Source organism: Erpetoichthys calabaricus, chromosome 10, assembly GCF_900747795.2.
Source record: "Erpetoichthys calabaricus chromosome 10, fErpCal1.3, whole genome shotgun sequence".
Classification (NCBI taxonomy): domain Eukaryota; kingdom Metazoa; phylum Chordata; class Cladistia; order Polypteriformes; family Polypteridae; genus Erpetoichthys; species Erpetoichthys calabaricus.
The window spans coordinates 161354508-161367255 of record NC_041403.2 but is presented as its reverse complement, the minus strand read 5'-3'; the positions used below and the strand labels follow the sequence as shown (position 1 = coordinate 161367255).

General features: G+C 37.8%; 1 long non-coding RNA gene and 1 other non-coding gene across 2 annotated transcripts; both read right to left on the bottom strand.

Moving 5' to 3' along the window:
• Positions 1-388: 388 nt before the first annotated feature.
• Positions 389-460, bottom strand: trnaq-uug (transfer RNA glutamine (anticodon UUG)). Its single transcript has one exon. It is a non-coding gene; the product is annotated as a tRNA-Gln (tRNA).
• Positions 461-8199: 7739 nt separating this feature from the next.
• Positions 8200-12452, bottom strand: LOC127529371 (uncharacterized). Its single transcript, XR_007936047.1, has 2 exons — positions 11648-12452; positions 8200-8567 (listed from the first exon to the last, which is right to left on the bottom strand). It is a non-coding gene; the product is annotated as an uncharacterized LOC127529371 (long non-coding RNA).
• Positions 12453-12748: the final 296 nt, after the last annotated feature.

Sequence of the window (12748 nt, the reverse complement as noted above, 5' to 3'; positions counted from 1 at the left end):
TGCCTTGACCATCGCGATATTTCGGGTATTTTTTTTTTTTTTTCTTTTATGTTTCTGGAGTGTTCGCGCGCAAGCCGGTCCAATGGACCCACTCTGGAAACAGAAAATATATTTTACGGTCCTACGTTTGAAACGCTGCAGCACCGAATAGCACGGAGTTAAGTAAAAAATTGGAAGCTGATTAATCAAGACAGGCCAGATTTATATTGAGACTAATGTAATGAGGCCTACAGTCCCAAAGTTACTTTCACGTACGAATATATAAGTGAAAGAGAATCTGAAGCATAACTTTCCAACTTCATGGCTTCAGGATAGATCGCTAAGCTACCGAACTACACTGTCTGCAAAATTGGGAAACAAGTAATTCAGTGTTTGTTTCCAAACAAAGAGGTTCCACCGAGATTTGAACTCGGATCGCTGGATTCAAAGTCCAGAGTGCTAACCATTACACCATGGAACCAATATGTGTTTGAAAGTGAAAAGTGAAGCTTTTGGGTTTTATGAAATAGAATTTTTTTTATCAAAAATTATAGATTTTTTTTAATCAGTGTTGGTATTTAACATCATATGTTATTTGATTTCCATTAAATCTTAAGACATAGCTTTCAAAGTGCTTATATTGATAATATGTGTAAATAAATGCAGTGGGCTGGCACCCTGCCCGTGGTTTGTTCCTGCCTTGTGCCCTGTGTTGGCTAGGATTGGCTCCAGCAGATCCCCGTGACCCTGTGTTAGGATTCAGCGGGTTGGATAATGGATGGATGGATGGATGGATGTGTAAATAAATATCACTTTCGATTTGGAAAATTGTAAAATTCGAATCTGACAAATGACAAAACTAGTTTTTCTCAAGAACTCCTGGTGGTATTTGTGTGTTCACGTATGTTTTCCCGCACAGGCCAAAGACGTGCTAGTTAGGTGAATTCAATGGCGTATGTGTGTGTGTGATCTGGTCCAATGCTGCCATCATCTTCTTTTCCACCTCAACTCCCAGTGTGTCCAGGGTCTTCTCTGTGATGGAGCAGGCTTTCCTGATAAGTTTGTAAAGGCATTATGCGTCTTTTGAGCTCAAGTTGCTTCCCCAGGAGACCGTTGTATAGAACACCACACTGGCTACAATGGACTGGTAGAACATTTCCAGCATTTATATGGTAATTGCTGTATTCCATAATGTAGTTCAGTAAAAATTAATAAAAAAATAGGATTTATCAGAGTGATTTTAAAAACTAGTCATAGAGTGTTAGCCTGAACAAGTAGCAGAGATCACTTTATTTGATTACACCATCGTAGGCTTGCTAGTGGTTATTTTTTTCAGTATTCATATCACAGGGATGCAATGTTAAATGTCCCTGGAAATGCTGGGTACTTCTGAATCTCCTGTTCATAAAATATCATGGTATGATTTCATATTAATTCAGATTTTGTCCTTGAAAAACACATCAGCAAAACAAGCACATAATAGATACATTATAAATGTGGCTTTCTCCTAATTTTAGAGCCTCTCACTATAAGAACAGTTTTTAATTGGCAAAATGAAGTTATTATGAAAATCTATTCTGCATAGCTGCAGAATATTAAAATTAAACTAATGTCTGACTTTGGTTTGTGTTTCTGGATACTCGCTTCATGTTTTTCTGTCCCCAAGTGCATGGCTGCTGCCTGCTGCTTTGACTGTGATTATAGCCTGTCAGATTTGGTGGTAGATGCTAAATCACACGGCCTCCTTTGACCTTCCTGAGATTTCTGACCCGGCCAGTATTTAGATGGAAGATGGAAGACCATCTAGCTTGGGTTTCTGTTGGAAAAGGTGTTGGTGAGGCCAGTAAGGGCAATTACCCTGTGGTCTGATTGTGGATCCCAATGCCCTAGTGCAGTGACAGGGGCACTGTGCTGTTAAAATGGGGCCGTTCTTCAGATGAGATCTAAAATCAAGGTCTTCACTCTCTGTGGTTATAGAAGATCCCTGGGCTTCCTTCATAAAGACTAAGGTGTATCCTGATGTCCTGGCTAAATTGCCAACTTCAGCCTAGGCATTCTGGCCATCTAATCATTCTCTGTCTGTAATTGGCTAACTATCTCACCACTTCACCACCAAATAGCTCATGAGTGCTGAGTGTACTGGCACAAAAATGGCTGCTGTCGCATCATCCTGGTGGATGCTGCACATTAGTGGTGGTTGAGGTGGCTCCCCAATCATTATGAAAGCTCTTTGAGTGATGAAAGAGTGTTATATAAATGTGAATAATAATAATAATAATAATAATAATAATTATTATTATTATTCTTAACTTAAAATGTCTCTGGATATCCACAAATATGCCAAGTGTCCTAATGTCTCCCCAAATTAAATACCTTGTTGGTGCTTGGTCTGTCCTTGGCTTCTACAAAAGATGACTAATTGCTTTTATTTGTGGTTCTGATGCTGTGATTTTCTGTTTTATTATATGTCATTTTTTAAGATGTAATGCTATTTGTCTTCAACATAGATTACTACATTGTATCCAAACCTGCCAAGGTTTGAAAATTAATGTATGAATGGATAATTATTTGTAAAACAAACTGTAATTTATTTCAGATCATTAGCCCTTGCTTTAGTTGCTTTAGTTTTTGTTACTTTAAACTGCTACTGGTATTTTAACCTAATGTTTGCAATGTAATTTTGCTCATTATTTTGATATGCAGATGCACATTTTTTACAGCTACAACAAAATTGTTGTTTTAAATGACATTCATCTCCTGGCAGCTGACTGGATGTCAATGTGTAAAATACCCCTTAGTAATCTGAGGTTATTTTATTAGTGTTCCTCAATTGCCTGAATGCTGAAAAGTTATTCTTATATTGTGGAATATACAATTAGCTGTATAAGTGCTATCATTTGGGATATGAATATGTTAATTAGGCTAATCACATCCTACACTGATGCACAATCTGTAAATGAAAGCAATGCCACTTCGTACTTCTGAACAGCATCAATACAGAACAGGCAGTTTTCTTGATACACATGCACTTCTGTGCAGGAGAGCAGAAGACGCCAACACACTAACTATAGCACTTTTGATGCTTGGTTCAACAACAGTGAAAATATTTGGTTACAGTTATGTACTTTATGGTATTTTCATTATTTTATTTATTTTTTATTTTGCATGCAGATGACATTCATTACCAAGCAATGGTAAATGGGGTATAAAAATAGATAGATAGATAGATAGATAGATAGATAGATAGATAGATAGATAGATAGATAGATAGATAGATAGATAGATAGATAGATAGATAGATAGATAGATAGATAGATAGATAGATAGATAGATAGATACTTTATTAATCCCAAGGGGAAATTCACATACTCCAGCAGCAGCATACTGATACAAAAAACAATATTAAATTAAAGAGTAATAAAATGCAGATAAAAACAGACAATAACTTTGAATAATGTTAATGTTTACCCCCCCAGGTGGAATTGAAGAGTCGCATAGTTTGGAGGAGGAATGATCTCCTCAGTCTGTCAGTGGAGCAGGACAGTGACAGCAGTCTGTCACTGAAGCTGCTCCTCTGTCTGGAGATGACACTGTTTAGTGGATGCAGTGGATTCTCCATAATTGATAGGAGCCTGCTGAGCGCCCGTCGCTCCGCCACAGATGTCAAACTGTCCAGCTCCATGCCTACAATAGAGCCTGCTTTACTCACCTGTTTGTCCAGGCATGAGGCGTCCTTCTTCTTAATGCTGCCTCCCCAGCACACCACTGCGTAGAAGAGGGCGCTCGCCACAACCGTCTGATAGAACATCTGCAGCATCTTATTGCAGATGTTGAAGGTGTTGAATAGTGCTTATAGGAAAAACCTGAAAATTATCTTGGAGGGAAAAAGAGTTCATATTGGTTTCTTTAACAAAATACTTGAAGTCTCAATTACAGAAAACCTATACATTTCCCAGCAAACCTTTCCAAAGAGCTTTCATCATTAAATTCCTGAAACTTCAGAATAAAGAAGATGTGTTTTGTTGCAGGAGGGAGAAAGGTTTGCTAAAGTGTTAAGGCAATCAAATGTTTTATAATGGTAATTATGTATCAACCACATACGTAACAATTACACATGCTATGATCTGGTCCAACTTATATCAAGTGATGATTGGAGATCAGCCATGCATATTTTACATACCCAAGTGAGCTGAGAGGACCATACAAACTTATCTACAAGACCTAATAAGAAAAATACGACTGGCCATCATATACAGTAGAGATAAGCTGTAGACATTGTTTTCATGGCAGAAGGAGAAAGGATTTTTTCTTTCTTTTTTGTGAAGAATGACATTATTTTAGTGTCTATTAAAGATAAGTCTGCTTCATAGAATTATTGATATTCTTGTTTTGTTCCTTTCTCTCTACTTAATGCCTTTCAAAATGCTACTGTAATCATAGTTTGCAATGTAATACCAGTATTTAAGTTAGCCATAAGGACTTTATTACCACTATACTGTACTTACATAGTTTGTTAGATATTATAATGCAATGCTGTATCTTTTCTCTGTGTTGCTGCAAAATCTTTACATTTTGTTCTGTATTATTTAATTATATTTTGCTCCAGACAACAACAGATTAACTAAATTCAGGACACATCAAAGTATATCCTCTTCCCAATTGTACCTCACTTTTAAAAAAGCTGTTCCAACAAAGAAAGGAAGACATGCTTGTGCCTAGGCTATCAATTACTTTATAACCTGAGAATGGATGGACATCTGGGACAATAAATTGCTAAATGGGTTTACAGCCTGGGAAAGGAAGACACGCCAGTAGGTACTAAGCAACAACTAAAAAGTTTTATTATTTGGCAAAAAGGACAGAGAATTCATTCAAGATATTGACAGCCAGCCAACCAGAATATCTAACATTTACATCTTGCAAAACCCCCCCGATAGAATTTTATAATAAATATGCTTCGTCTGAAGAGCGACGTAGCAGGGAGGAAGAAGAAGGGACAAAGACGTCAGGAGAAGAGAACAGAGTGACATCAGAAGAGGGTGCCGGCAACATCTGCCATTTCCAACTGATTGTCAGAAAAGCATCTAATTAACAGCTACGAGTGCTAGATCACAAGCCGCCTGCGACATTCATCCTTGTCATCTTTGCTTTTTTGTAAGCTTTTTCTAAAGACTATATATATATCCTGACTTTACTATCAGTCCTATTTTCTATTATTCTTTGTTCTACTGGTATTATTATTGCCGCTGCTTTTAACTTTCTGTGCTTTGTCTTAATGTCTAGAGTGATTGAAGTAATAAGGTAGATTTCTTTGAGAACCTGGAGCAGCCAGAGATTTGCCATTACCTCTGTGCTGCGAGGTTTATTAAAGCTGAGGGTGAGAGCTCCCCCCAAAAGTAGGGAAATAGTGCGTAAAATAAGGCATTCTTGGCTGATAAATGGCCTATAGTCAAGGATGCTGAGCCTTTGTATGTTTAAATGTATTCTTGGAGACCAAAAGTAATATTTAGGTCTTAGATATCTTTAAAACATCATATGTTGTTTGTGCCAATAATAAGTAAGTCTCTTGAAGCGCTGAGAGAGTGACAGATTGTGTTATTCCTAAGGTACTTGTGTGGTTTAAAGTGCTAGAGGTTAACCAGCTATGTGTGTGTCATTCATAGGGCACTGTGGAGTTTCTGTGTGTATGCGTATATCTATGTATGCATGTGTTAATCTTAAGGTGCAACAGTAGACTAATCCAGTAACGAATCTGATTTGTACACTTACCCCTATGTAAAGGGTAAGTAGAAGGAAATATATTACGATAATACAGTTGACACTATTTCATTTGTCACCATTGATTTTATTAATACTATATTGATATAATAGATTAGTGTTATACAACTGTTTTCCGTGTGTTTCACAGCAGTACTAATACTAACACAAGGGTTCCCAATCTGGCATGCAAGATGGCATTTCAGGGACGTGCATCAAAGAAGAAGGCTCCGTCATGATTCGCCAAAATTGAGTAAGGTGTTTTGCCTGATTTTATTGTGGTGCAATTGGTGTTTTGCAGTGTGTCACCATTTATTAATTAGTGCTCCTGTTCTATGATATAAAAAGAATCAAGCATTGTGTGCACAAATGTCACCTGTGAATGAGCAGCAAAAATGTGCATTAACAGGGGTTCCTTGATGAGGACAGAGCATTTGTAAAGGTGAATAACCTTTTAGAAGAGAATGGAATTTGGATCTTGCAATGATCCATAGAGAAGAGCGAGGTCTAGTATCAATTTCAGTGCCAGCCCTGAATGTGAAACAACACTGATTTCACGGTTTGATTGACTTTTTTGCCAAGCAGGAGACAAGGGGGACTGAATTAGACGCTACACCTGTGGTTCACACTCAACGCATCTCTTCTGCCAGTGGTTCTGACAGTAGTGCAGCAATTCTAACCTTGCAGTGCATTTGTTTTTGAAGTGCAATTCAGATCTTATCAGGGAGCAAACCTTGTCAACTGTTTCATTGCCTAGAGGCGTGACGGAACCTATTGCTTCATGGGAGTCTCCAATCTTCCCAAACCACTCAATCATTGGTCGTGTGTCATTTCCTCATAGAACTTGATGCTTCAAAGGATACCCCAACCCCCTGATCATCAAATGAATGTGTAAGCTTCACAGGGGGACACATTTGTAAGAATATTGAGACTTAGAAATGTAAATTGCTCAATTTATATTTAAATTTTATGCACTGAGCTAAAAGCTCACTTTTATCGAGTTCAATTTGTTCACTCCCATTATAGTATGTGGTTCATTATATGGTTTCAAAAATTAGAAGTTTGACTTCTTCATTTTCAAATGTGATATTGCTTTTGTAGGGAGTGTGAACATAAGTCAAACATTTTCTAGGGGTGCAGGGCATAGAAAGGTTGGGAACCACTGCTTTAACATATCTTATTTTTTAATGATGTTAAGTAGTTTTATAAAATTTAGAGATAGTGTGGTTAATAATTTGAGTGATATGATCAATAAAGGTATTATGGCTCTAATATTAATACATGTACTGTTGTTCTATACTCATTTTTATGAATTCTTACATACATGGACTGCTAAGGGTGGTAGTAAGAGTATAAATAGTAGTATTGTCACATACTGTATACAGTGTACAATAAAATTCTAACTTTTCCATTCTCTGGCACCTTGATAAATGATAATTTATTAACATATATAATTTACTTTTATTTATTGTTAAACTCAAACCAGATAACCTGATGTTTCCCTTACCTCTGTTTTCTTACTACTTGTTCAGTTCAAGAAACCTTGTAGAATAAAATCCCGAGGAACTCACACTGAAGACAAGCTAACCTAACATTCTCAAATCTGCTTAACCCACTCAATTCCTGGTCATGGGGTGCCAATGGGTACAAGGCAAGAAGCAGCCCTGGACAGGACGTCAGTCCATCACACAGACACCTCACGCACATACCCACACTAACATTCACACAGAATTTAATGTAGAATCACTGCCCTAACTAATGCATCTTTGGAGATGGAGGAAGAAAACCAGAGTACCCAGAGGTATAAGTGTTATTTAAATGTTAACATATTGTATAATTTTGGCCATACCCTATATCAGTATCTTTACTATTACTTTAAGTTGATTGGGGCTGAATAATTATTAACACTTACCATTAATAGGAATTAATACTTTTCAAATGCCCACCCTTGCAAAAAAATAATAATGAATAAATAATAATAACTTTTTGCAAAAAAAAAATCAAGGATTTTGTACATCATTATCCAGATCCTCTTATGGTCCTTTCGCATCAATGTCAGTGCATGTTAGGTATGGCCAGTGTGGCATTTAGTGTTCTTAAACTTGCAGTTTACTCCCTCTATTCACACCTCAGCAGACCCAGTACATTTCCATGAGTCAAAATTACCAGACCAAGTTTTCTGGGATACTTTATTCTGGCATTCACAACTACTCTAGATCCAGGAATCTACTGGTTAATTTCTCAGATAGCTTGTATGTGTGGAATGGGCTCATTCACAATGTCAGAGTGTGAACCAATGGTAAAATACCAGTGAGAATGCCCGGAAAGGTTAATCGTTTTCTTCAATTCTCAATAAATAGCAATGAGTAAATGACCCCATATTCACATCGCCATTTTGTAAATTCAATACGTAAGGAATGTCTAAGAAACATTATAGTAAGACTTAAATGAGACACATCATAATACAATGAAATGGATTTTTATTTGTTGCAGTGGCTAGAAAATAGCTGTGTTTGCACATTTTCATGCAAGATTCAAAACAGAATAGCAAAGAACCAAATTAAGCAGAAAAACATTAGAATGGAAGTATGTCTTTATTAGAAAACTAATGATACCAGATACCATACACAGGTTTCTACAAGAATGAATGAGTTCCTTCATTTTCTCACAAATTGACAAGCAAAAGGAAAAGAACAAGTGCCAAAGCTCTGGACTATCCTCCTAGACAAAACGTATTGGTGACTACTTCAGGTTTAGTCCTCAATTTTGTCAGAATTGCAGGAAACGGGCCACAATGTTTTCTCCATTGCTTGGTATGTAGCCTCCAATCCCTGCAAAAGAAATGCATCCATTATTAAGGTAATGTGTTTCACTTTCAATCATATAAATTTTTACTGATGTTTTACCTCTTTTCTTTGGATACTTAAACCTATTTACTTTATAGAGGATGTGTATTATGTCTCTCTTCTGTAACTAATAATAAAGAGATACTCATCCTTCCTTCACTCACCCCAAATTTCACCAAACCAGGTGAAGAGCAGCAGAGAGGTTTCTACAATAATTAAAAATTCAGATGACAGCAGGCTGCAATATAAAACCTGAAGAAGGATGCTTCCAGGATGCCCACTTAATTCAACACTTAATTCCTCGATTATAGATTCGAGAGCAATATTTACCACCTGAGAAACAGTCCTACTGTTATACGTGCAAAGGTTGCATTGAAACTTCCGTTTATGACAACAGAAACCAATTGCCTGGCCCTACAAACAGCATTTTTCACACTTGGAGGCATAATTCGGAAGTGGCATTCAGTACTTGAGGTCTAACCTTTGAAGACAGGCCAAACTAAAACTGCAACTAATTGTTTACTGTGTCATCCCATGTTGTACATAATAATGCATCTAGTCAGTCCCAAACATTTGTTTGGCTAATGTTTCAAAACTACCTGTTGAACCGCCATAATGTTGTTCTACACAGTTGTGCTAGGAGCTGATAAATAGACATGCTGAGAATGTTAGCCAGAATCAATGAGAAACCATACTTTCTATGGAAATATAGTTTGTGCAGTAAATACAGGTTGATGTACAAATTTCACTTATGTTTTTCAGTTTTGGAGGTATTTGAGCCCGAGGGCACCCATGGAGCTGGCAACTACAGTGTGTGTCTGGTCATTTCTTTCTCTTCATCATCCAACATATGTTCTGGTAGAACAAATAAGATGTCCGCTATCCTCACTTATAAATTTATTTGCGTATGTGTGTTTGCTTCCACTTGTGTGAGCCTCCGTGTGTGTGCGATCATGTATATTTAAATAAATTATGTATCTTAAAAAACTACTTGTGCAAAAGTTTTACAAATCAATACCCTGATCTCATGACTAAAAGGAGCAGCCTAAACAATTTCTGTGGCAATCACCATTGAACATAGGTCAAACTGTTTTGAAAGGAGGTGAGGATAAGTACTGGCCAAAAACAGTAGACCTGGAACAACCTCTAACAAGGTAAATACATGACTTATTTGAAAAAGATAGGTGAATATTTTCCAAAACAATCATTTTACATTGGTCTCTGTATTCAAGGTGGATATCTCAGAAACCGCATGTTCTAACGTTTTCCAAACGTTCCAAATGAAAATTAATAAAATAAAAATATTAAAAAACGTAGTCATCCAGGAACTTTACAATATGGAGAAAACTGCATCATTTTCCAATAAAAACTGTAATTTTAAGAAGTGAAAATCAACATTGAATTTCCACTGAGACGCATACAGACACCATGGTAAATCCACATTTTCTGGATGTTTCAAACATCGTAGACCCTGAACCTGCATTTAACTTGTTAACTGACCCAATCACCAAACTTACATTTACACAGAAGTAAAAACGACAGTACAAGCCTCATGATCTAAGAAGGGTCCCAGCATTAGCAGCGATAAATATGTTTATGTGTTATTACAAAGCTTATACCACCATCAAGTACTATTACAGCGAGTTCTTTCAATGTGGCTGTTTAAAAGGTACAAACTGAAAGCAGACTTAACCAGATGTGACATACCATAGATATTTCAGACAATGACACTAAAACCCATGAAAATAGTTTCAGATGTTTGTGAATTGATTAGAGGTTCGCCCATAACACACTTACTAAAGATAATTCTCTGACACAGATTATTTAGTCAATGATGAAAAAGACGAAAGTGCAACCTGTACCTTAGTCTCATAGACTATTACAACATCCCATTCTCAACACATCTACTGTCTACAATCCCCACAACTTCACCCAGAGATCATTACATAATAGGACGTTCACACACACACACACAAACTAAAACAGAGGCAATAGCACTAAAGGGTGATACTATGAAAAGTTGCAGGCATATACTTCAGAAACCCAAACTCGGATTAAGATCCCCACAGGCCCCTAGGTGATTTAGCTTCTTAACAGAGGGTCGATCATAATTTTAACAATGCAGCGAGCGGACATCGGGTCATTTAATTCAGTGTAGTATTTTTCACTCTTGATTTCAGTACGAGACTTGATCGCTTAATCGTCCCGGGGCAGTCATTTGAACTCGCAGATGCTCGATTGTTTTGTCAAGCGCGTCCCCCTTGATCATTCTGGCTCACAGATTCTCTGTTGTTTCATCGGGTTTGGTAAAAAGACTCAAAATGTCTTGATGGTAGATCCACACCTGGAGAAACCTGTCGATTTCAGGGGAACATTTTTTGGATACCAGCAGTGATAATCCTACCTGCTGACACTGTGCTGTTGTATTATGGGTAGACAACAGGAAAGTTACAGCAGTGTGTGTAACCAGTTCCATGACAAACAACACAAAACAGAGCATGCATTAACTACACCATGCACTTAAAAATAGTCAGAAGCAGAAACTGGTATCCAACCTCTACCTCACAACACTAAATTCACTAGTTTAGAATTATTGAAAGACACTGGAGAGGAGGGAATTATAAAAGCCATGTTGAGAATACCGTGCAAATTAGCTTGCCACGTGGGAAGCAGTATCCATCCATTTTCCAACTCGCTGAATCCGAACACAGGGTCACGGGGGTCTGCTGGAGCCAACCCCAGCCAACACAGGGCACAAGGCAGGAACCAATCCTGGGCAGGGTGCCAACCCGCCGCAGGACGGAAGCAGTATATTATATGCAAATTTAACACATTTAATAAATACTTTTGTTTCTACTATCAGTATTCAATAAATGCTCATTGGGTGATTGCTGTGTTTTACATGTCAGATCTGTGTACGTAGGGTAACCAGACAGACCACCTACAAACTCAGCCAAATCCCTGCATGACTTTCTTAATTGTAATCATGGTCCTGAATTGAATTAAATAAGTTGCTTGAACATTTACATGTGACATATATCCGAACAGTGCATATGGCATCTCACCTTCGTACAACATGTTGGATCCAGAGAAAAATTCCCAGTAGGTCTGATAATTGTTGCTAGTCAGTCCTTGGATGCTTGTAACAAAGAGTCCCAGGTTCTTTACCAGCCGAGTGGTAAAACTGTAAAATTGAAGAAACATAAAGAAAAAAATATACAGAAGTTACTATGGAATCATTACTTTTGCAGGTGCTGAAGTGTCAGTATAATAGTGCCTTCATATTTTTTTTCCCAGAAAGTTTTGCAAATCATGGAGTCTTTTATGAACATATTAAGCATGTTTATACAGTAAAAATTTTAAATATTTCAAATGAGTATTGAAATTATAAATGAACGCAGCTCTTTTGAAAAATTATCAATCTGTTAATATAAGGGTAAATCAAAAAGTAAAGGCAATTTGAAAATTACGCTGTACACTGTAATGGAAAGAAGCTGACGTAATATAACACGTTAGTGGTGGCTTATGGGTAGTTTAAACACGAATAGTGCAGTGCTCTAATATTAATCTAGTTTAAGCTAAGGTCAAATAAACATGGACGCTCTGCTGCGGGATAGCACCATTGTTGAACAACACTCTGCAATGAGATTTCTTTGGGCCAAGGAAGTGAAACCTGCAGAACTTCACCAAAGGATGTTGGCTTGTGTAGATCAGCAGGTTGTCTGGGCATCCATCTTGTACAAACTTTATGGTACGTCAAGTCATCGTGCACTATGGCACCTGCAGATCCATAGGTGATATCCAAATGTGGAGCAACAGTGGACAACGTAATCCGCCAGTCTTCTCTGATGAAGGCCTTTGCCATGTCGAGGTGGGAGACATCAATGTGGAGGTAAGCAGTCGAGAAGTGTCCCTGGGTGGTGCAAGCAGATGGCGCTCACAGGGTAGGGTTGGTCCTGCTGAGCACCCAAGGAACAGGAACGACCATCTGCTCCAATTGACTCCCACTGATTGCTAAGGGATGGTGGTGGAAGAAGGAAGCAGGACTCACTGTGTCCCCTGCTGAATGCCAAGGGATGGTGTCAGGGGGGACACAAGTCAGACTGAAGGGTGACTGTGCATGCCGGTGGAGGGAGACCTGAAATGGTGTGCAGAAAAGACATCGG